This window comes from Gorilla gorilla, chromosome 9, assembly GCF_029281585.2.
Source record: "Gorilla gorilla gorilla isolate KB3781 chromosome 9, NHGRI_mGorGor1-v2.1_pri, whole genome shotgun sequence".
Classification (NCBI taxonomy): Eukaryota; Metazoa; Chordata; class Mammalia; order Primates; family Hominidae; genus Gorilla; species Gorilla gorilla.
Window position 1 is genome coordinate 50,095,606 of NC_073233.2, and position 23,205 is coordinate 50,118,810.

Below are 23,205 nucleotides of genomic sequence, written 5' to 3' on the forward strand. Positions count from 1 at the left end.
TGCTGAGTTTTACAACTCCTTCTCCAAGTATTTGGTGTTATGGTAAAACAGTAGGAAAAAAACACAACAATTCACCCTCTTTCTACCCTTTAATCCATTTTTGTTTTTAATCACACCTTTTTTCCTCCACTTTGCCAGTGTGCTTCTTGATCTCAGGTTGGGAGAGATGAACTATGGCAGTAATGTATAGTGGGCAGTGGACTCCCCTCTCTCCAGAGGTGGTAGAGTAGGTTTGGTGCTTTTTTGTTTGTTTCATTTCTGGAAAACTTGAGTTTATGTGTTTTTCTGTCTGAGGCTTTAAATACAAACTGAATTAAGCAGACATCTCAATTGTGGCAGTAACCACATGGGGGCTTGCATAGTGTGATTCTGTTTTTTTTTGTTTGTTTTTTGTTTTTTTGTTTTTTGAGACCGAATCTTGCTCTGTCACTCAGGCTGGAGTGCAGTGGCACAATCTCCACTCACTGCAACCTCCGCCTCCTGGGTTCAAGCGATTCTCCTGCCTCAGCCTCCCAAGTAGCTGGGATTACAGGTGCCTGCAACCACGCCCAGCTAATTTTTGTATTTTTAGTAGAGATGGGGTTTCACCATGTTGGCCGGGCTGGTCTTGAACTCCTGACCTCAGGTGATCTGCCCGCCTTGGCCTCCCAAAGTGCTGGGATTATAGGCATGAGCCATTGCACCTGGCCCAATTCTGTTTAACTAATATACAGAATATAATTTTATTTGAATTTTAAACTATAAAAACATTACACAAGAAATATATTTACTTATAGAAAAATTAGAAAATCCAGCTAAGTAAAAAAAAAAAAGAAGAAAAATTATTTATATTCCTCTACCTAGAGGTAACTACCATCAACTTTTTGGTCTGTGGCTCTTTTAGATTCTTTAGATTTTTTTCCCAAAACAAAAAATGGCTACTGTACTTGTTACTCCTCCCACTGTATCTGGGAATCAGATTATTTATGAGCTAGATTATTGGTAAACTTCTTTTGACTCATCATTAGGTGATGATCCTTAGAAATTTCAATTAAAGATCTTCTGGAGAAATAAACATTGTTAAAACAAAAATAGTTAATTTTTGTTAATTAAAAAATAATCCATTTTTTCTCCACTTGGCTGTGTATCATAGACAGGTTTTCACTGCCAGTCACCATTCTTTGGTGCCATAATTTTTGATAACTGTATTGTGTTCTATTGTACTGATATGCTATAATGTGTAATATAGATATGCTACATATAATATAGATATAAATATGGGTATAAAAGATTAGTATGCACCATAATTATATACTATATCTATATGCTATTATGTGTGCTATACATGCTCTATAATTACATATTATAATGTATTTAGTGGCCCCTTATGGTTTCAATGTTGGTATTGTAAACAGTGCTGCCACATACCAGCATCTTAAAGGTCTTGTTCATTCTGACAAACTAAAAGGGAAAGGCAATAGAGTAGTAACTTAGTAACGGCCAGCAAATGGCATAGAAAGTTATGACATTTAAAGAATTGTTTCAGATGTCCTTGCATCTTAAGGATCAATGACAATTTAAGTAAAACGAGGACTATTGTACCTCTAATAGAATTTAATAAAATACCAAGTTTATATGTTTAGTAGTGTCCTAATCTTGTGAAGGGATTGAAGGTGTTTTCAAAATGTTAAATAGCAGATAGTATTAATTTTTAAATTAATTAATTGCAAAGTAGGTGAGTAGGTCTGTAACAGCACAACTATAACTTCAGGCATCAGAGAAGTTGTTTTTTCTCTCTTTGAGCTGTAGTCCAGACAGTAAACTTCGTTAAGTAATTTACATTTGAAACTTTTGCTGGAGACCAGGAAATTTCTATGGTACGTTTGTAGAATAAAAAGCCATGTAAGTAAATAAATGAAATCACTGAAAAGTACATAAGAGGATGCTTAAATCAGACTTGTATTAAAAGTTCTATTTGTGAGAGGTAGCTTCTTGAAGGGAGGAAAGTATGCTTTCTTTGATTCCATGAAGCTCACAGTCATGCTGTACCTGCTGCCCATCTGCTGCATCTGAAAGGGTAGCTTATCTAAGAAGTTGAATAAAACAAACTTCAAATGATAAACAGAAAGTTATTTCATCAGTCTTTAACACTTCCACCTAAGGGTTCACAGAAGAAATAAAAGTCATAGAGACTAGCCTCAAGTTTTCTTCTTTTCTTGTTAAAGGTCTGTGGGAGAGAAGGTAAAAATAATCAAAACGTTTTTCTTTTAATTCAGTTATTCATGTTCTTTCTACTTTAAATTGTTGAAGATGAGCTAGCTGTAGGTTTATTATTTTAAATCACAGCTCTGACTTGACATACTGTTTTTAAAACTTGTGGATGTGTGGCTTTTTTTTTTTTTTGATAAAGATGAGAGAAGTCATTACTTTGATTTTATATTCATCATAGTCATGGACTCATAGGGTCTTGGGTGTTCATTTAGTTTGCAACTACATTGTAAAGATGCTGTAACTAAGGCTCAGAAATATTAACCACTGGTCCAGGTTGATTTAGCTAGCAGAACCAGGACCAGAAAATAGTTTTTCTGACTATTGGTCAATCCACCACTATTGTATGTAGAATATAATCCCTGTAACTGAGAAATATTGTGCTGGATTATATGAAGCCCCTTTAAAAAGATTTATCTGGAAGTGAATTTCACTGAGTGTTCATTTTGAAAAGTCTGTTAGTTGTTAAGTTGTTTAACATAATTTTATTGGCAGTCTGGGGGTTTACCAAAAAGTAGAAAGAGGATCCAGCAGGATGTTGTATAACAAGAAGGAATTGTGTTGAGCTTCCATGGTTTTGACTTCTCAGGGATGAGAAAAAAAAATTAGTTGAGAATAAATGAGCATTCTCCCTTTCTTTTCTCACATTTGTTGTTGATACTACCATTATTTATTTCAGTCTTCAAGATATATAAACTGTTTATTAAACTATCTTTTGGTGAGGCAGTTTTGAAGTTCTTGACTAGGCCTGAGTGAGTCAGGCATGACAAGTAGATTTACTTGATTTCTCCTAGGTGTAAAGTACCTAGGGGTGTGCTGGGCCTCAGCATCAGTATGCTTAAACACACGCCTTTAAGATATATTTAATCCTTAAAGAAAAGGTAGTTATTCACCAGGAGACTCTGGCCCAAACATAGGACTTTATTGTAGTGTTAGTGTGATAAGCATGGTGGCTTAAAAGGAGAATAGCTTTCTAAATCTCATTTCTAAATCTCTTAGTGAGGTGAGACAGAGTGAATAAAATCCAGGGTCTCTGTTTTTGGAGAATTTACCCACTTCTTATATGAAGAATATTATTAATTTTTTTTTTCTCGAGACAGAGTTTCACTCTGTCACCCAGGCTGGGGTACAGTGGCGCGATCTTGGTTCACTGCAACCTCCGCCTCCCGGGTTCAAGTGATTCTCCTGCCTCAGCCTCCCAAGTAGCTGAGATTACAGGTGCACACAACCCTGCCCAGCTGATATTTGTATTTTTAGTTGAGACGGGGTTTCGCCATGTTGACCAGGCTGGTCTTGAACTCCTGACCTCAGGTGATCTGCCCGCCTCGGCCTCCCAAAGTGCTGGGATTACAGGCATGAGCCACTGCGCCCAGCCTAAAATCATAAACTGGATGAATTAGGTTGAAATAAGTCAAATAATCTACACTAGACCTTCCCTTATGTTTATCTTGGTGGATATAAATGTGGACCACTGAAGATAAGTTAGCTAGTGGAATTATACCAGGTAGATCTCATTACACCTCTTTCACTTTTATTAGACCTGAGTTATATACAGTATTTCAAGGGCACTTGTGTAGTAGACACGATTGTCCTACTGGTGTGTTTGCATACTGTTTATAACTAAGGAGATGTTTAATGTAATCATGTTGACTGAAGAACGAAAAGGGTCATAAATTTGGAAAGGAGAGCTTTATTTCTCATAAAGGGTTGCAGCCTGCAGGTTGGTCATCCTGACAAGCTGGGTAGCAAAGCCTCCCACCAGAAGTTGGAAACAGATACTTCCAGGGAGGGGCAAAGGGAACAGGAATTTATGCTGGGCAGGGTGGCCAAATATATATGTTCAGTAAGCTCTAGGAGGCATCATGAATATTCATGGAAGGAGAAAATGTACACATGTGCAATTGAGCTTCAGACCTTTCCATGGCATGGAACCCGTGTCCAAAAAATGGCAGCATTAGCATGATCTCGGGGTGGAGTTTTCGATCTTCTGACATCAAAAGATGAAGCAGAGCACACAAAAACCTTTACTGTGCTTCCTCTGTAGACTGGCCAGAACCACTCTATATGGTTTGGCTGTGTCCCCCCCGACCTAAGTCTCATCTTGAATTGTAGTTCCCATAATCTCCTTAATGTGGTAGGAGGGACCTGGTGGGAGGTAATTGAATCTTGGGGTGGTTACCTCCATGCTGTTCTCCTGATAGTGAGTTCTCATGAGATCTGATGGTTTTATAAGGGGCTCTCCTCTGCCCTCACTCTGTACTTCTCCTTGCTGCCACCATGTGAAGAAGGATGTGTTTGCTTCCCTTTCTGCCATGATTGTAAGTTTCCTGAGGCCTCCCCAGCCATGCTGAACTATGAGTCAATGAAATCTCTTTCCTTTATAAATTACCCAGTCTTGGGTATGTCTTTATCAGCAGCGTGAGAGTGGACTATACACACTCCATGGTTGGTCTGTTATCAGGAAGAAATGCTGCTGGTTAGTTGTTTTGTTGAAACTGCAAAAGGAAGGGGCAGCAGTCAGGCTATTGGTTGCAGTCAGTGGTGGATCTTTTTTTTTTTTAGAGACAGGGCCTCTGTCATCTAGGATGAAGTGCTGTGGCCCAATCATAACTCACTGCTGCCTCTTAACTCTTAGGCCCGAGGAATCCTCCTTCCTCAGCCTCTCGAGTAGCTGGGACTACAGGCAGGTGCCAGCATGCTTGGCTAACCTTTTTTATTTTTTGTAGAGACAGGGTCTTGCTGTTGCCCAGGCTGGTCTCGAACTCCTGGTCTCAAGTGATCCTTCTGCGTTGGCCTCTCAAAGTGCTTGGGATTATAGATGTGAGCCACTGTGCCCAGTTGAAGTTCACGTTATTAATTAACTAATTAATTAATTGACAGTCTCTGTTGCCCAGGCTGGAGTGCAATAACATGATCATGGTTCACTGCAACCTCAACCTCCTGGCTCAGGCAATCGTCTTGCCTTGGCTTCTCAAAGTGCTGGAATTACAGATGTGAGCCACAATGCCTAGCCTCAGGTTGTTTAAAAAGTGGCTGATGGGAATGAGGAATAAAGAAAAATGTCATTCTCAGTGGTGAAGAGTGACTTGGGCACAATATGAAACTGATTCCCTGGCATGTTGTATTTGGGAAATACCAGGTGGACTGTTTGAAGTTAAAACGTTGGTTAAAGGTAATGAAAAATAAAGTTGGATTCAGCATTATCAGATTAATGAGGAATCCACTCTTTGGAGTATTTGTGTATGCACAGTGCATTATTGCTGAATGCGTCTGTTATAGGTAGTTCCTAGTTTATAAAGCAATATTGTATTGTATCGTTGGGTTTATGTTGTGGCGATCAGATTATGATGTGATGAGTGACAAGTCATTTAACCTCTCTGAGATTGTCACTTCATCTGTTAAATTAGATGCTTTAATCAGGTCTTATTATCTACCACCCTCCTAGGGTTGTTTGGGGAACTACTGATTGTACCTTATAGAGTGTTGGGATCTGTTAAAACAGACATTGTCTGTAAAGTATCTGCTACTGTGTTTGGCACATGTTAGGCACTTGATACATTTAGATTTAAATTTTAAAAGGCTGTTCCACCCATAGGAGCAGTCCGAACTTAGGATTCTCTGTGTTCTGTAGTGTAAACTGAGTGATATATTGATTAGTTTTACTTCCCAAATTCAAGGAATGATACACCAAGAAAAATAGCAATTTCTGTCCCTTTCCTGATCTAGCCCTTGGTAAAAAGCTAATCTTTAGTAACTTTTAAAAAAAGGGGTTTAGGGGGAATTCATGTGGAGGTCAGAGTGGAAGAAGGTGTGAGAGGGCCCAGCAGAAGAAAACATGGCTGCCAAAGTGTTTGAGTCCATTGGCAAGTTTGCCCTGGTCTTAGCCGTTGCAGGAGGTATGGTAAACTCTGCCTTATATAATGTGGATGCTGGGCACAGAACTGCCATCTTTGACCAGTTCCATGGAGTACAGGACATTGTAGTAGGCGAAGGGACTCACTTTCTCATCCCATGGGTACAGAAACCAATTATCTTTGCTGTTCTCGACCACGTAATGCGCCAGTCATCACTGGTAGCAAAGATTTATAGATTGTCAATATCACACGGCGGATCCTCTTCCGGCCTATCGCTAGCCAACTTCCTCACATCTTCACCAGCATCGGAGAGGACTATGATGAGCGTGTGCTGCCGTCCATCACTACCAAATCAAGTCAGTGGTGGCACGCTTTGATGCTGGAGAACTAATCACCCAGAGAGAGCTGGTCTCCAGGCAGGTGAGCGACGACCTTACGGAGCGAGCAGCCACCTTTGGGTTCATCCTGGACTACGTGTCCTTGACACATCTGACTTTCAGGAAGGAGTTCACAGAAGCCGTGGAAGCCAAAAAGGTGGCTCAGCAGGAAGCAGAGAGGGCCAGATTTGTGGTGGAAAAGGCTGAGCAGAGGAAAAAGGCGGCCATCATCTCTGCTGAGGGTGACTCTAAGGCAGCCGAGCTGATCACCAACTCACTGGCCACCGCAGGGGACAGCCTGATCGAGCTGTGTAAGCTGGAAGTCGTGGAGGACATTGCATACCAACTCTCGCTCTCGGAACATCACCTACCTGCCAGCAGGGCAGTCCGTGCCCCTCCAGCTGCCCCAGTGAGGGCCCACCCTGCCTGCATCTTCACGGGCCAACTGGGCCACAGCCCCGATGATTCTTAACACCGCCTTCCTTCTGCCCGCACCCCAGAAATCACTGTGAAATTTCATGATTGGCTTAAAAAGTGAAGGAAATAAAGGTAAAATCACTTCAGAAACCCCATCCCCCCAAAAAATGGGGGGGCAGGGTTAAAAGAAATTCAAGTAAAATTCTCATTACATAAAATTAACCATTAACGAATTCACAGTGTACGATTCAGGGGGCTTTAGTACATTCACACTGTTGTGCAACTTTCACCTCTATCTAGTTTCAAGGTATTTCTGTCACCCCAAAAGGAAACACCATATCCACTAAGCAGTCCCTCTCTATCCTCCCTTCCACAGTCCCTGGCAACCACTAATCTACTTTCTTCCTCTATGGACTTAACCTATTTATTCTGGATGTTTCGTGTAAATAGAATACGGTGATGACCTTTTGTGTCTGGCTTCTTTCGTTAAGCATGATGTTCATATATAAGGTTCATCCACATTGTAGCATGTATCAGTACTTAATCCCTTTTTGTGGCTGAATAATATTCCATTGTATGTATATACTACACTTTGTTTATTCAGCCATCATTTGTTGGACATTTGAGTTGTTTCTACCTTTTGGCTAGTGGCAGTGGTGCTGTTAGGAACATTCATATACAAGTTTCTGTAGGTTTTCAGTTTTGGGGGCTATATACCTAGGAGTGGAATTGCCAGGTCATGTGGTATTTCTGTTGATCTTTTTGAGGAACTCCCAACCTGTTTCCCTCAGTGGCTGCACCATTTTATATTTCTACTAGCAATGTACAAGGGCTTTAATTTCCCCACATCCTCACCAACACTTAATTTACATTTTAAAAAATTACGGTCAACCTAGTGTGTCACTGTAGTTTTGATTTTCATTTCTCTAATAATGTTGAGCTTTTTTCTTATGCCTGTTGGCCATTTGTATATCCTCTTTGGATAAATGTCTATTCAAGTCCTTTGCCCAATTTTAAAATTGGATCATCATTTTGTTACTGAGTTGTACAAATTCTTTATATATTCTAGATACTAAACCTTTATTATATAGATGATTTGCAAATGTTTTCTCTCATTCTATGTGTGGGTTGTTGTATTAGTATGTTTTCACACTGCTGTAAAGAACTACCTGAGACTGTGTCATTTATAAAGAAAAGAGGTTTAATTGACTCACAGTTCTGCATGGCTGGGGAGGCCTCAGGAAACTTATAATCATGGTGGAAGGTGAAGGGGAAGCAAGGCATATCTTACCTGGTGGCAGCAGAGAGAGATCGAGGGGGGGATCTGCCACACGCTTTTAAACCATCAGACCTCCTGATAACCCACTCACTGTCACGAGAACAGCATGAGAATTCCTATTCTCATGAGGCCCCTTCCGTGTTACTCCCACATTTTGGGTATTCCCAAAGGAAGCCACAAAGTAGTTTGAATCAGATCACACTGAGGCATAAAGATTGATAGCCTTTTAATTCTTATACATGGGTTTGCATTTTTAAAGAGGATGCGGCATTAACCAAAATGAATCATTATTCGGAAGGGTTTTTAGTTAACCAAATAAAGTGAAACAATCAGGCAGAAGGCATTTTTGGGTTATGGTGCCACCAGAAGGAATCGCAGGGCCTTGCCTGGAAGTCGGCCCAGGGGAGTAACTGCCTTTAAGCAAATCTGCTTTTCACAGTTTTTTGTTTTTGTTTTTGTTTTTCTGTTCTGGACCTATAGATGCTTTGAATTTTTGTTATTGTTGTTGTTTGGGTTTGCCAGTTTTTTAAGTGGCAAGTAGAACAGTCTCCAGTCTCTGGTTGGGTCAAAAGAAGGGGAGTAAAGAGTCGAAGAGAGGGCTGCTCAGTGGGGAACCTGAAAGGACTGAGTGGGAAAAAGGGGACTCTGTATTGAGACAGGACATTTGTAAACTGGGCATTTTCTTTCTATAATAATCTACTGTTCTTGAAGAAAGATGTGTGCTTCCTCATACCATGGGATTGTGGAAAATGCCCACAATATCTGGGTGTATGCATAAACTAATATTTTTCTGTAAAATTATTTTTATAATATGATTAGGAGAACAAGTTAGAGTGGTCTTATATTGCATCACTTTCACTGTTTGTCTTTAATAAAAATGGAGGAAGTTGCTGCTGTTTTATTAACTTGCACCCTGCATGCTTCTCTTCTTTGTTCTTTGTTAAATATGAGCTGGCGTGTGTTAAGACTACGTTAGCATTTGCTCTCAGGGACTTCTGTGGTTTCTAAATTCAGCACTGCTAAGCTCCTACACTGTTTGCCTGAATCAGTTGAGACTGCTATTTTTAGCAACAAAAGGGAATTGAAATAGCAATTTTCTTTCCATGTAATAGATTCCCAAGAGGAATACTGATGCAAGCTCTCTATCATTTTCTATTCCTACCACCCTCCTCCCAAAGCCCTCAGAGGAAAGGCAGCTGTCGTGGTTTGCGGCAGTATTAATCTTTAATCAATCGAGTGTTTTCTGCATTCAGGTGTTCGGGGGGAAAAAAGGGTCACAAGAAGGAACCTGTTTGGAATAACTAAGCTCTTAGGCATGGACTTTACAGTCAGAATTTTGTGGGTAGTGGCAGGGAATAGACAGAAGAGCTAAAAATAGTGAGTTTGCTTCCAGTGTTGCTCTAGTCTATTTTTGATGTTTGATTTTGATAAGGTTGATTGGGTTCTTACTAAAAATATCTGTTCCTAGCAAGTTGAGGACAAAAAGAGTAGAATATTTTTAACCTACACAAACTAAAGTATTTTTGTTGACTGTATAAAATCTGGAAGTGGAGCCCTGGTCAGTTGCCAGTATTTTATATAATCTGTAGCAAGCTAGACACTTCTGGATGCCAAGTTGGGCTATTCTTTATAGTTGTCGGTTTCCATCTTCTCAAAGGCTTGTAAATTTGGGTTCTGGTGTTATATTTGTGTATGAAGACATAAGCCTTTTTAAAAAATCTTCCTTTTTCCACTTTCCTTCTTTTCTTCCTCTACCTTATAGTGCCACCCGTGACCATCATCTGTACTGTCCCAACCCACAGGGTTCTGGGTGATACCATATAGCTTTTTTCTGTGTATTGTTAAAAGCTACCCTAACTTATCCACGTATTTCATAGCAAAGTGGAATCTGAGGACACCAGTGTTAAATGAAGAAGCAAATCTTAGAGACAAGAATAGTGAACTGTCCGGCCAGGTGCAGTGGCTCACGCCTGTAATCCCAGCACTTTGGGAGGCCGAGGCAGGTGGATCACAAGGTCAGGAGATGGAGACCATCCTGGCTAACACGGTGAAGCCCCATCTCTACTAAAAATACAAAAAATTAGCCAGGCGTGGTGGCGGGCGCCTGTAGTCCCAGCTACTCGGGAGGCTGAGGCAGGAGAATGATGTGAACCCAGCAGACGGAGCTTGCAGTGAGCAGAGATTGCCTGGGCGACAGAGCCAGACTCTGTCCCCCCAAAAAAAAAAAAAAAAAAAATAGTGAACTCTCACTACTTTGGTAATTTAGCATGTTTAGTAAAGCATGTTTTAGTAAAACATGTTTTAGCATGTTTCACTGGCACATTATGAGTGAAGTAGTTCTCTCTAGCACTGAAAATCATCACTTGTCTCTTTTTTTTCTTTGACTTTTAAGTTCAGGGGTCCATGTGCAGGATGTGCAGGTTTGTTACAGAGGTAAACATGTGCTATGGTGGTTTGCTGCACAGGTCATCTCATCACCTAGGTATTAAGCCCAGAGTCCCTTAGCTATTCTTCCTGATACTCTCCCTCCCCCAACCCCCACCCCCTCCAACAGGTCCCAGTGTGTGTTGTTCCCCGAAAATCATCACCTTTCAAGGACAGCCTCAGAATTCTTTGAAAGTGCAAATCTACAGGTTTATCATAAAGTTAAACTTCTCTCTGTTAAAGTTCTTGAAAATCTCACTTTTAGATGATTGTTGACGTTGAGAGGAGGCTGAAGAGTGTAGGGGTTGTGTAATTATTTCTAAATAAGGTGTGGAAAAACCAGTGGGTAGGGTCATAAAAGGTTAGTTTTCCTTTTATAATCTCCATTCATTCACTCATCCATTCATACAGTAAAACCTCATTAATCACCTGCTTTTTGCCAGGTTCTGTGCTAGCAGTTAGACTGTGATGATCCAGACAGACCCTGCTCTTACAGAATCCTGTGTGATGAGTGTCACGATGATATTGTCCAAAGGACGACCAGGATGGCTAGATAGTAGGAAAGAGAGTTTTATTGGCAATATCAGTTTGCAAAACAGAGAGTCTCCAGCATGAACCGAAAGCACTCTCCAAAACAAAAAGAAAAAAACTAGAGGTTTTATAAAAAGAAGAAATGTTACCTATTGCTCTTTGAGAAAGTTCACTGGCTTTGGGTAAGGGTTTGGGGAACTGGCAAGTCCTGATTGGTGAGCAACTGCTGTGGACAAAATTAGTTCCAGAGTTGCAGCAAGCATAGAGAAAACTGGTGTCAGGTTACAACGAGCAGGTTCAGCAGTCAAGCTTGCAGAGAATTACATTCTTGGAGCAATGTTTTGTACCCTAAGGGCTTTTCCCCCCGGCTTCTTGTCTCTGTTTCAGTCGGGTGTGACAAGAGTGACCCAACTGGCATGATCAGCTTTCACAAAGGGGGAGTACGGAGTACTATGGGGCAGAGAATTCTGTATGAGGTTCTAAGTTAGTCTACAGGTCAAGGAAGGCTTAATGGGAGATGAGACGGTTTAACTGAAAAACCTCAAGGATGGGAGGGAAACACAGCTAGAAGTGTGTCTTAGTTCATTTGTGCTGCTATAATAAAATACATAAAGAACAGAAATGTATTTTCTCACAGTTTTGCATGCCAGGAAGTCCAAGACCAAGGTGCTGGTAGGTTCAGTTGTCTGGAAAGGGATACTGTGTGTTTCCAGGATGGCACCCTGTTGCTGCATCCTTCGAATGCTGTGTCCTCACAGAGCAGAAGGCAGAAAGTTGGCTGAAGGAACACTTCATGAAGATTCTTTTATAAGGGCCTTAATTCCACTCATGAGGGAGGAGACTTCATGGCCTAATCACCTCTTAATGTCTCCACTTCTTACTACTGTCACATTGGCCATTAAGTTTCAACACCTGACTCTTGGAAGGGACACATTAAAACCATAGCAGAGTGTACGTTGGAGGTGTAGGGAACATTTTTGAAGAGAAAGCATGTTACCTTGGAGGAACTGTAAAAATTTCAGCACAACTGGGGCATGCTTGAGTGGAAGGAGGAAAGTGGTAGGAGTAAGTTCAGCTCATGGAAGACCTTGTAAAGAATAAGGGGAGTGAGAAGCCAGTGACAGGTTTTAGGCAGGGAAGTGAAGTTCAGATTTGCACTTTGGAGTGATTGTTTTGGCTACAATGTAGAGATTGAATTGGAGAGGAGTAAGAACGGGACCAGGCGACTGCGTTAGAAGGCTGTTAACAGTAGTTCTTGTGGGAGATGAATGATGGTAGCTCTAGGTGGTAGCAATGGGAAGAAGTGAATGAATTTGTGTTTCAGTTTTTATATAGTTGGCAAAAGGGAAATGTAACTTCTTGGCAGAGAAAAAATGGTGTTTGAGAAAGATAATTTTTAACTGTGTATAGCATGAATTGAGTGAGGAGGGATGAAAGATTCCTCGTACAAGTCCTTGTGTTTGGGATGATAGCGTAGATTGTGGTAGTAGTTGTGAGAATTACCTGGATGATATCAGTGACATACCTTGAGCAAATATTCTTATAATGATGTGAATATTATTTTGTCTTCATAATTTATTTTATTGACCGTTTACGCTTACTTTTCTGGGCCTATCATAGTTGCTTTAATAAGACAAGTTTATTTTTCACCCACTTTAAAGACTAGAACTTTTGTATATGTTTGATTCCTTATGATAAACAGTAAAAGAAGAAATGATTGGGATTTTAAAATGGCGTGGTAATTCAGTGGTGTTATGAGGGACCTTGATTCCTATGATACTGTTCCATTATCTTAGCCCATGGCTTCAACCCTAAGATTTCTTCATGGTTCAAGAGACTACTGCAGCTACAGCCATCACTTTAGAATTGACTAGATGAAGGGCAAAAGGGGCCTGTCTCTGCCAAGTCAGCTTCCATTAAGCAGCCTTTTTCAAAGTCCTTCACAACCTTGCTTCATGTTGTTCCCTGAAATTAATCATATGGCCACTGCTAGCTGGTAGGGAGGTTGGAATATAAGTCCTTATTCCAGGCCACAATATGCTGGGTTAAAAATCAGTATTCTCCTGCAAAGGAAGAAGGGAAGAATGGGTATTAAGGAAGGCAACCAGCAGGCTCTGGCCCAGATGTGCATTTAACACATGAAGGATGGCATCCCCAGGGTAGTTTTTGCACATTGTATCTTATCATTTCAGTGTTGCTGTGAATGCTTCGTTTTTTCATTTTAAGAAACCACAAAAAACAAGCAGTACTTCTGAATTGGATGACTTGGAAGCTGGTCTTTGTTTTATTTGGTTTTCATTGAAAATTGGTATTATAAGGGTGGGAGTGTTTAGATCAGTGTTTTCCAAAGATCAACCAAGAGATTATCTTAGGTACCACATTGATTAATATTTTTAAATTTTGACATTCATATGTTTTTTACACTAATAGTCTATGTTAATTGAAACTGATGGTCCTTTATAAGAAGCAATTAAACAATAATCAAGTAATCAAGTTTTCTATTAAATTTTAGTTAAGAAAAAATTTCAGTTTTAAGAAAACTTAAGTGACCTTGAGAAACACTGATTTAAACAAGACTACCCTGATTTTGGGAAATTGGAGTAGATGAGTTTGCTGGCTCAGTTTACACCATTTTTCTATTCATAGTAGCAAAGGACTTTAAAAAAAAAATGCAGTACATGCACATGGTTAAAAAATGCAAAGAGTTAAAATAATGATAAAAAGTAATCTCTTTCCCATCTTCCCCTAATCCCCCAGAAGCAACTATCAATAGACTTTTGATTTGAGATGTTATACTTTGGTTTACCTTTCTAAAATTTATGATGAAGAATTGACTCCCCAGACAATATAGTTTAATTTTAAAATAGTGAAAATCACACTATTATTTTATAAAAATAAAAAATTATTGAACTTAACTGAGGGATTTTCTTTTTCTTTTTCTTTTTTTTTTTTTTTTTTTTGAGACAGAGTCTCGCTTTGTCGCCCAGGCTGGAATGCAGTGGCACGACCTCGGCTCACTGCAACCTCCGCCTCCTGGGTTCACTCCATCCTCCTGCCTCAGCCTCCCAAGCAGCTGGGACTACATGTGCCTGCCACCACGCCTGGCTAATTTTTTGTGTTTTTAGTAGAGACAGGGTTTCACCACATTAGCCAGGATGGTCTCGATCTCCTGACCTCATGATCCACCCGCCTCAGCCTCCCAAAGTGCTGGGATTACAGGTGTGAGCCACCGCGCCCGGCAACTGAGGGATTTTCTATCCAACTACAGCTGCTATCTCTGCTACTACTGTTGGAAGACATATAGCTTTAAGGCAAAGGAAATATATATATATATTTTTTTTTTTTTTTAAATTGAGACAGGATCTCACTCTGTCACCCAGGTTGGAGTACAGTGCCGCAATCATAACTCACTTCATCCTCAACTTCCTGAGCTCAGAGGATCCTCCTGCCTCAGCTTCCCGAGTAGCTGGGACTATAGGTGTGTGCTACCACATTGGCTAATTTTCTTGAGTTTTTTTTTGTAGGATTGGGGTCTCGCTATGTTGCCCAGGCTGGTCTTGAACTCCTGAGCTCAAGCGTTCTTCCCACCTCAGCCTCCCAAAGTATTGGGATGAGCCACTGTGCCCCATGAAAATACCTTTAAAACCAAAAGCAGGACAACCCTTATTCCCACTGTCTTAAATAAACAAATCTGAATTTTTTCCATGTTTGTTGAGTAGGACTTTTTCTTTCATAATTGACTTAAACTTGGGTATGTTTGTATGTTATTGCAAATATAATACATTACCCTTTAGAACTTGTAGATCTAAAGGCTTTGTCATTTCCTTTGCTGGGGAAATGATACTTGGTCTCCCATTGCCTGACCACTGTATATAACACTAATTGTTGTAGAACTACAGTGGTGCTATAGAGATGGCTAAGAGAGGCCCAGGATTTCCAGTTTTTTTTGTGTGTGTGTGTGCCCGTAAATAATTTTTGCACTTCTCTGTTTTCTCAGAAAAAATATTTACTTGTGAGGTAATATTTGACTTACATGTAACTGGGCAGTGTTGGATTTGGTTTTGAGAAGTATGAGAAAATGGAAAAATGATATTTTTACCTGAAATATCAGAGGTTAAATTTTTAATATTTGTACAATGTAAAGTCATATTGTTTCTGCTTATATTTAAAGTCCTAACCATGAAATGGGTAATTTATAGAATATCTAATATCGAATGTGGACCATTGTATTCTCGATAGTCATACACATAATAGTTTCTGAAGACTGTTAGTTTCACTTAAATTTGATAGTTGCTAGCAGGAGATAGGAAAAAATGTTCTTGCTGGGCATATATCTTTCTAAGTATGTTTAGTATCATTCTCAACTAAAGTTAGTGTACTTTGGTATAATATGCTTAAGAGGAACCTTGGGTGCTTCTAGTTTTAAAATGATGAAGTAGCAATACTTTTGGCCTTTCATCTCTTGGAAATGTTTTCTAAAGGTTGGAAGAATAAGAAATGGAAAGCTCCATTTTGATGCAGCTAGGGAACTTCTGTCATCCCTCATCCCCAGTCACAGCTATTGAAGGTGGTGGAGTGGTAACTGACTTCCAGAGCAGACACCTGAGTCCTCATAGTGGGGCCACCATTGGGAAACAAGCAAGTTTTGTCCCTTGGATCCCAGAACAGCACAGGAATTGGAAGTATCAGGTATCTCAAAAGACAGGGGTGGGGCAGATGTGCTTGAGACTCAGGGAAATTAAGCAGCAGAAGCCCTAAGATGAGACACCTGACTGAGAACAGAGGATGAGTAAAACACCTGCAAACTAATAACTGCCCAGCAGCCAGAAGACTGGAAATTAGGGAATGCTTTTTAAGAGACACTGAAGGGCCCCAGAGAAGAGACAGATACTGACTTTTGTGGATTGCCCAATGACAAAGCTGATTGGCCCGTTGATTGCATTGTATTGAGGGCCACAGTGTAATCACCTCACCTATGAACTCTAATCGATATTTTAATGCAGCCAAGATGAGAGTGACCAAAACAATCAAGAAGGAACTTAGAGGAACAAAATATAAAGAGTAGAAGAAAATGTAAATGTGTAAACAAACTATAATTAATATCCTCAGAGATTAGATAATGGATCTATAATAAGAACAAGATGCTGTTAAAAGCGAGAAGGAGAGTGAGAGTGTGCGAAAGGGCAGTCGGAATACGGAAGATTCTTCAAAGTAGAAAAATTGACAACCTACATTTAAAAAGTACATAGATGATTTGGAAGATAAAGTTGAAGAAATTTATAGGAAAGTAGAGCAAAAAGAAAAGTAAGATTAATAGAGAAACTATTAAGTCCAAATTCCAATTTATAGGGATTCTAGGAAGAGAAAAATGTGAGGCAGATATTATTAAACAATTAACATAAGAAACTTTTCCGAACTGAAGATCATGAATTTTAAGACCCACAAATGCCTAGCACCAGTGAGTGGAAAAACACCCACTCATTTGGGTGCATTTTCATGATGGAGTTCTACAGACTAAGTGATAATTGTAAAAGCCCCAATGATAAAAAAAAAAAAAAAGCAGTTTACATAGAAATGGTGGGAATTAAGAATGGTGAAACATTTTAAAATGATACTTGCGTTAGAAGACAACGGAGAGTTGTCTAAAATTTTTTTGTTAAAAATGATTTCCTGCTTAGAATTCTATACCCAGTTAAGCTATTATATGTGTGGTTAGAAAATAGACTTTTTACAAAAAGATATACACAATTTAAAAAATGTTGTCTTTTAAACTGTCATATAAGGAGACATGATGACTAAATGTGGTATATCCTGGATATCCTGGATGGGATCCTAGATCAGAAAAAGGACATTCAGTAACAAGTAAGGAAATCTGAATAAGATATGGACTTTCATTAATCGTATCAGTATTGGTTCATGTGTATGTGAGGTGCATTCAGGAATGTTCTCAGGAATAACACCTGTGAGGAAGCAAAAGAAGCAGAATTGAGCAGAGGGAGAAATTGAACTGTGATGCAGGTATAGCAAAGGTTGTAGCTGATACCATTGGCCCTGAACATAGGATGGCTCTAGAGAGATGCCTAAATGAGGTAAGGGAGCCCAACCTTTGTCCCTGAGTGTGGCCTCGCCGTTAGACATGTACTGCCCAGGGGAGCAAGGCAGCCCCCCTTTGGCTGAGAGCAGTTACTGGGAGAGACTCAGTCCTGAGCTGGCAGCAGGTAACACTCCTGGCAAGAAAGGATTGATTGAGTACCACTTTGCCGGAAGGGAGGATCTGGCTGGTGCACTAACAGTATCCGTTACAAACTCCAACAACTGGAGAATCAGGAAAAGGAAAACAATATACATGAGGCAGATTTCAGAATCTCTAGACCTGGCATATTCTGGCCTTTCTAAGACTGTTTTTAGTTTTATGGTATGCTGGTTTTTAGATCAGCCCAAAGTTGGCAATTTTAAACATGGATACACACATGCAACAGTTATCTGTATTCTTTTGAAAGAGATTCCAGTCAACTGTTTAGATGCACAGTACTGAGTGACTTTACGTAGTTTCATTCTTCAGCATATTTTCATTAAGAGATTTCTGAGCCCTTAATCTGAGAAATCTAGTGATACTGCCATCAATTCATAGTCATATGTCACTTAATGGTGGGGATACATTCTGAGAAATGTGTTGCTAGACAACACATTTGTTGTTGTACAAACATCAACAGCCTGTACTTCTACAAATCTAGATGGTTTAACCTACTGTTCATACCTAGGTTATATGGTATGGCCTAAAGCTCCTAGGCTACAAACCTATATATGATAGCATGTTACTATACTGAATACTATAGGCAGTTGTAACACAGTGGTATTTGTGTATCTAAATATATCCAAACATAGAAAAAGTACAGTAAAAATATGGTACAAAAGATTAAAAAGGGCCAAGGATGGTGTCTCATGCCTGTAATCCCAGCTTTTGGAAGGCCGAGGTGGGAGCATTGCTTGAGGTTATGAGTTCAACATAGCAAGACCTGGTCTCTACAGGAAAAAAAAAGGTTGGTCAGGTATGGTAGCATGTGCCTGTAGCTACACGGGGGGCTAAGACAAGAGGATCACTTGAGCCCAAGAGTGAGAGGCTGTAGTGAGCTATGATCACACCATTGCACTCTAGCCTGGGTGACAGAGCAAGACCCTGACTCTTAAAAATAAACAAACAAAAGATTAAAAATGGCACATCTGTCTAGGACGCTTACTGTGAATGGAACCTGCAGGACTGGAGTTTCTCTGGGTAAGTGAGTGAGTGTGTGGTGAGTGAATGTGAAGGCCTAGGATATTACTGTAGACTTTATAAACATTTAATACTTGGGCTATACTGAATTTATTTAAAATTTTTTTCTTTAATAACTAGCTTACTGTAACCCTTTTACTTTATAAACTTATCTTGCTTATCTTTTGGACTTCTGTAATAACACTTAGCTTAAAAAAGAAACACATTGTATACTGTACAAAAATATCTTCTTTATATCCTTATTCCATTTTTAAGTTTTGAAATTTTATTTTTTACTTTTTAAGCTTTTTTTGTTAAAAACAAAGATATAAAACATACACACTGGCCTGGGCCTACACCAGGTCAGGATCCTTAATATCAGTGTCTTTTACCTCCACATTTTGTCCCATTGGAAGGTCTTCAGACACAATCACACACATAGAGCTGCCATCTCCTATGATAACAGTGCTTTCTTCTGGAGTATCTCCTGAAGGACCTGCCTGAGGCTGTTTTACAGTTAACTTTTTTTCTGTAAAGCAGAATGAGTATACTCTAATGTGAAAAAGTATAGTATTATAGTAAATACATAACTCAGTAGCATAGTTGTTGATTATCATTATCGAGCGCTATATGTTATATATAATTGTATGTGTTCTACTTTTCTATTACTGGCATAGTTGTAGGTTTGTTACACCAGCATGACCACAAACACGTGATTAATGCATTACGTTATGACGTTATGACAGCTACAGTGTCACTAGATGATAGGAATTTTTCAGCTCCATTGTAATCTTAGGGGACCGGAGCTGTATATGTGGTCCTTTGTTGACCAAAACATTGTTATGCAGCTGCTGACTGTATGTGGTTTGCTTGCTCCACAGTTGTAGGCTTAATGCAGAATAATCTGTTACCAACATGATTTGTAAATAGGTCAGTGGCTAATAGGTGTTAGTGTAGGAAAGTGTAAGATACTATACTTGTAAATAAAGACTTTTGAGAAACCAGGTTGTCAGGAAAAGTGTCCAAGTCTTGCGTGTTTTGCAACTTTTTAGACCAACTAAATGCCGATCATCATTTAAACACTTACCAAATGTCTACTGAACACCTACCTTGTGCATGTTGCCTAGCAAGGAGACTAGAATCTTACAGAAGAATTAAGACATGTAGATGTAAGGAAATACAATTCAAAATAGAGTGGTAAAGTGCCATAGACGTAAAGATGTGCCAAGTGTTGTGGGAGTTTAGAAAGAGGAAGTTTTCTTTCGCGTAAAGTGATCTAGAACAGTGAAGTTGGTGGATCTTCAATAAGGCTTTGATGGAAGAGGGTAGGAGGGGAGGTTCTGTGTTGGAAACAGGGCTTGTGGGGTGCCTGCATAAACTGCCCATAAAAATAGGGGACAATAAGTTTTGGAAAGCCACAAGAGGCCTCTGAGGAGGAAAGCCTCCTAATTGCCATCATGTTCCCATGCTCAGAGTGAGACCTGCTCTCTTATCTGTAAACACTGTGTTCAAGGAGAAAGACACTCCTTTGAAGCATTGGAATGTGGACAGATATGCAGGCTCCTAGTTAAGCCTACTCCCACCAGCTACTCTTCGATAAGTTAAAGATATGCTGTTTGAACACAAAGGAGATTCACTTAAACCGCCACTGCTATAGATTACGTGTATGACGCACTGCGTTCACCATTTTGCCCTGAACGTCTGCTTCTTAGATCTAAATGACTGTACTCAATAAAAAGTGTGGAGACCAGAGCTCTGAGCCTTTTGCAGCCTCCATTTTGCAGTTGGCTCTCTGGCCCCCACTCTTTATGCATTCTTAACCTGTCTCATTCCTTCATTGCCACTGGATTTTGAGTACCCTGCGGGTGGTGTTGAGGCTGGTCCCCAACAGTTCTGGGGTCTTGGAGAGGGGAGAAAAGTTTATCACAGAGAAAAGGAAGAGGAGAAAAGTGGAAACAATTAGAATATGTGTATCCATCACTTATGAAATGTTAGTGAATCAATAACAAGAATACAGTATAAAATTTGGATTCCTGTGCCTCTAAAAACAGTCGGGAGATGAAAAGTTACAGAAAATTATGTTCATTGCTACTCTAGTCACAATACCAAAGACATGGAATTAGTCCAGGTGCCCATCAATGGTAGATTGGGTAAAGAAAATGTGGTGCATATACACCATGGAATACTACACAGCCATGAAAAAGAATAAAATCATGTCCTTTGCAGCAACATAGATGAAATTAGAGGCCATAATCTTAAGCAAATTAACACAGGAACAGAAGACCAAATACTGCATGTTCTTACTTATAAGTGGGAGCTAAACATTGAGCACACGTGGAAATAAATATGCAAACAGTAGACACTGTGGTCTACTAGAGGGTGGAGGGAAAGGGGGTGAGTTGAAAAACTACCTATCAGGTACTATCCTCACTACCTGTGTGGTGGGATATATACCCAAAACCTCAGCATCAAGCAATATTCCCATGTAACAAACCTCCACATGTACCCTCTATATCTAAAATAAAAGTTGAAATTAAAAAAAAAAAACAAAAGTTATGAATTGATCATGAGGTTGGAGGAGATTTTATAAGATGCTCAGTTTTCTGTAGTTAGGTTCTCCCACAAACATTTAAATCTGTTAGTTACTAATGTTTCCTATAAACAGGACAATAGTGACAAAAACACATGGGTTACCTTTGGAAGATGCCAGAGTACCAATTTATTTTGAAAATTGATAAATAAAGGCAAAAAAAAAATTCAAACATTTATCTTGTGTTCTTATGCAATCTATATATCATGGTAACTAACTAATGAGGAATAATTTGTCTCTGGAAATATTCCAGCTAATAGATGAAGATGAATGATTGAACTCTAATATGACCATTTCGCAACCCCTAATGAAATAATGGATCTCAGTGGTGACCAGCAGTGGCTGCTAATATAACAAAACAAAAGATAACCAGACATATGCTTCCTGATGTAAAAATGCATTATCCCTTATGAAGTACTCCTACCAAAAAAATCAAACCTGAATTTGATCAATATCTATATCCATCCACCATGGGACAGAGGAACATGTTAAATGGTATCAAGGACAGGCTGAGAAAGCACAAACCTATGACCTAATATCTTAAACCAATAAATTGAGAGGGTGAAGGGAAGAAAGGGGAGAGGGGTTATAGACATGGTTAATTGACATATTAACAAATTTTATTATGGAACCTTTTGAATCCTGATTGGAACAATTGTTAAAAGTCTTCTGAAACATTTGGCAGAATTTATAGTGATTACATATTGGATGTCAAGGAATTGTTATTTATAATTTTAGGAATGAGATAATGGTATTGTGGCTATTTTTAATAGCAGAAACATACTGTAATAGTTATGAATGAAGTGAAATAATGTTTTTACTTCAAAATAATCCAGTGTGAGAGGAAGCAGGAGGGAATATTAGATGAAGCAAGGTTAACCTCAAGTTGTTGATTGGTGAAGCTGAGTTATGGGTACCTAGGGGTTTGTTATACTGTTCTCTGGATATTTCAACTTTTTTTTCTTTTTTTTTTTTTAATTCTGGAAAGATATCAGCTAAGCAAGAACATGATGAAAGTCTACAAGATTATGAGAGATATGGCTAGGGAGACTATGAATGTGTTTACCATATTTCTGAATAGTAAAATTAGGGACCATCTTGTATAATTGGAAAGAAGTGAATACAAGAAAATCCTACTTTACACCATAACTTGTTTCTCAAAGTCTGTAAATGTTTTGGAAAAACTCGTATTTAGAGAATTTGGGGAGGCATCCCTTTTTGAAGCAGACATCTGTGCTTTGAACTTGTAACATGATTCTAGTATTCCAGAGATAAGATATCATGGTATAGCCTGCCCTATATAAATTTCAATGTTTCTGCTACATAAAGTTTTTGAGGTTATAAGGTAAATATGGTTTCTCATAGAATAATTAAGACCATTTTCTATTTACTTTTACTACCCTTTGTTTTAAAAAGTAGCTTATGAAGATATATACAGTAAGTATGTACTTAAGTGTACAGCTCAGTGAGTCTACACACACACAGTAGTAACTGCCACCCTGAAAAGATACAGAATATTTCCTATATCCTGGAAGATTCCCGTATTGCCTTTCCCCGTTATCTACTCCACTATCCAGAGATAACCAGTATTCTGACTTCTGTCACCATAGATTAGTTTTACCTTTTCTTAAACTTACATTTTTATGTCAGACTTTTTGTAATGTCTTAGAGATTCATTCATGTTTTGCATATATCAGTAGTTCTTTTTTTATTTTCTTTTTTATTGCTGTTTAGTTTTGCTTCTTTTGTTTTCTCTTTTATTGCTGTTTAGTATTCCATTGTTTGTCTATATCTCAATTTACTTATTCTTCTGTCGATTAATATTTAGTTGTATTTACCTACTATGCATCAACTAAGCTACCGTGAACATTCTTTGGGGTAGACATTAATGCATTTCTGTCTCTTGAGAATTGGTGGGTTAAGGTAGGCATATTTTTAGTTCTGGACATATTGGCAAATAGTATTTTCCAAAATAATTGTACCAATTTACAGTGCCACCAGCAATGTGTGAGAGTCTAGTTGCTCCACATTCTTTTTAACACTTGGTTTTGAAGTCTTTTTAAAATTTTAGCTATTGCGGTGTGTATTCAACCTTAGATTTGAACCGCTGGTATTGTTCTGTCTTTTACATCAAAGTATCACACTGGTCCTCTTGCATGTAATTGGTGGGTCCTAACTATGACCAATTCCTCATTGTAATTCTTAAACTAAACTATTGCTTTTCTCCCTTTCCC

At 39.1% G+C, this 23,205-nt stretch overlaps 1 protein-coding gene and 1 pseudogene across 2 annotated transcripts in view; both read left to right on the forward strand.

Moving 5' to 3' along the window:
• Nucleotides 1-23,205, forward strand: part of HSD17B12 (hydroxysteroid 17-beta dehydrogenase 12) — a 172,872-nt gene that overhangs the window by 46,834 nt on the left and 102,833 nt on the right. The gene's annotated exons all lie outside the window — the stretch shown is intronic.
• LOC129525275 (prohibitin 1-like) lies at nucleotides 1,261-23,199 on the forward strand (annotated as a pseudogene).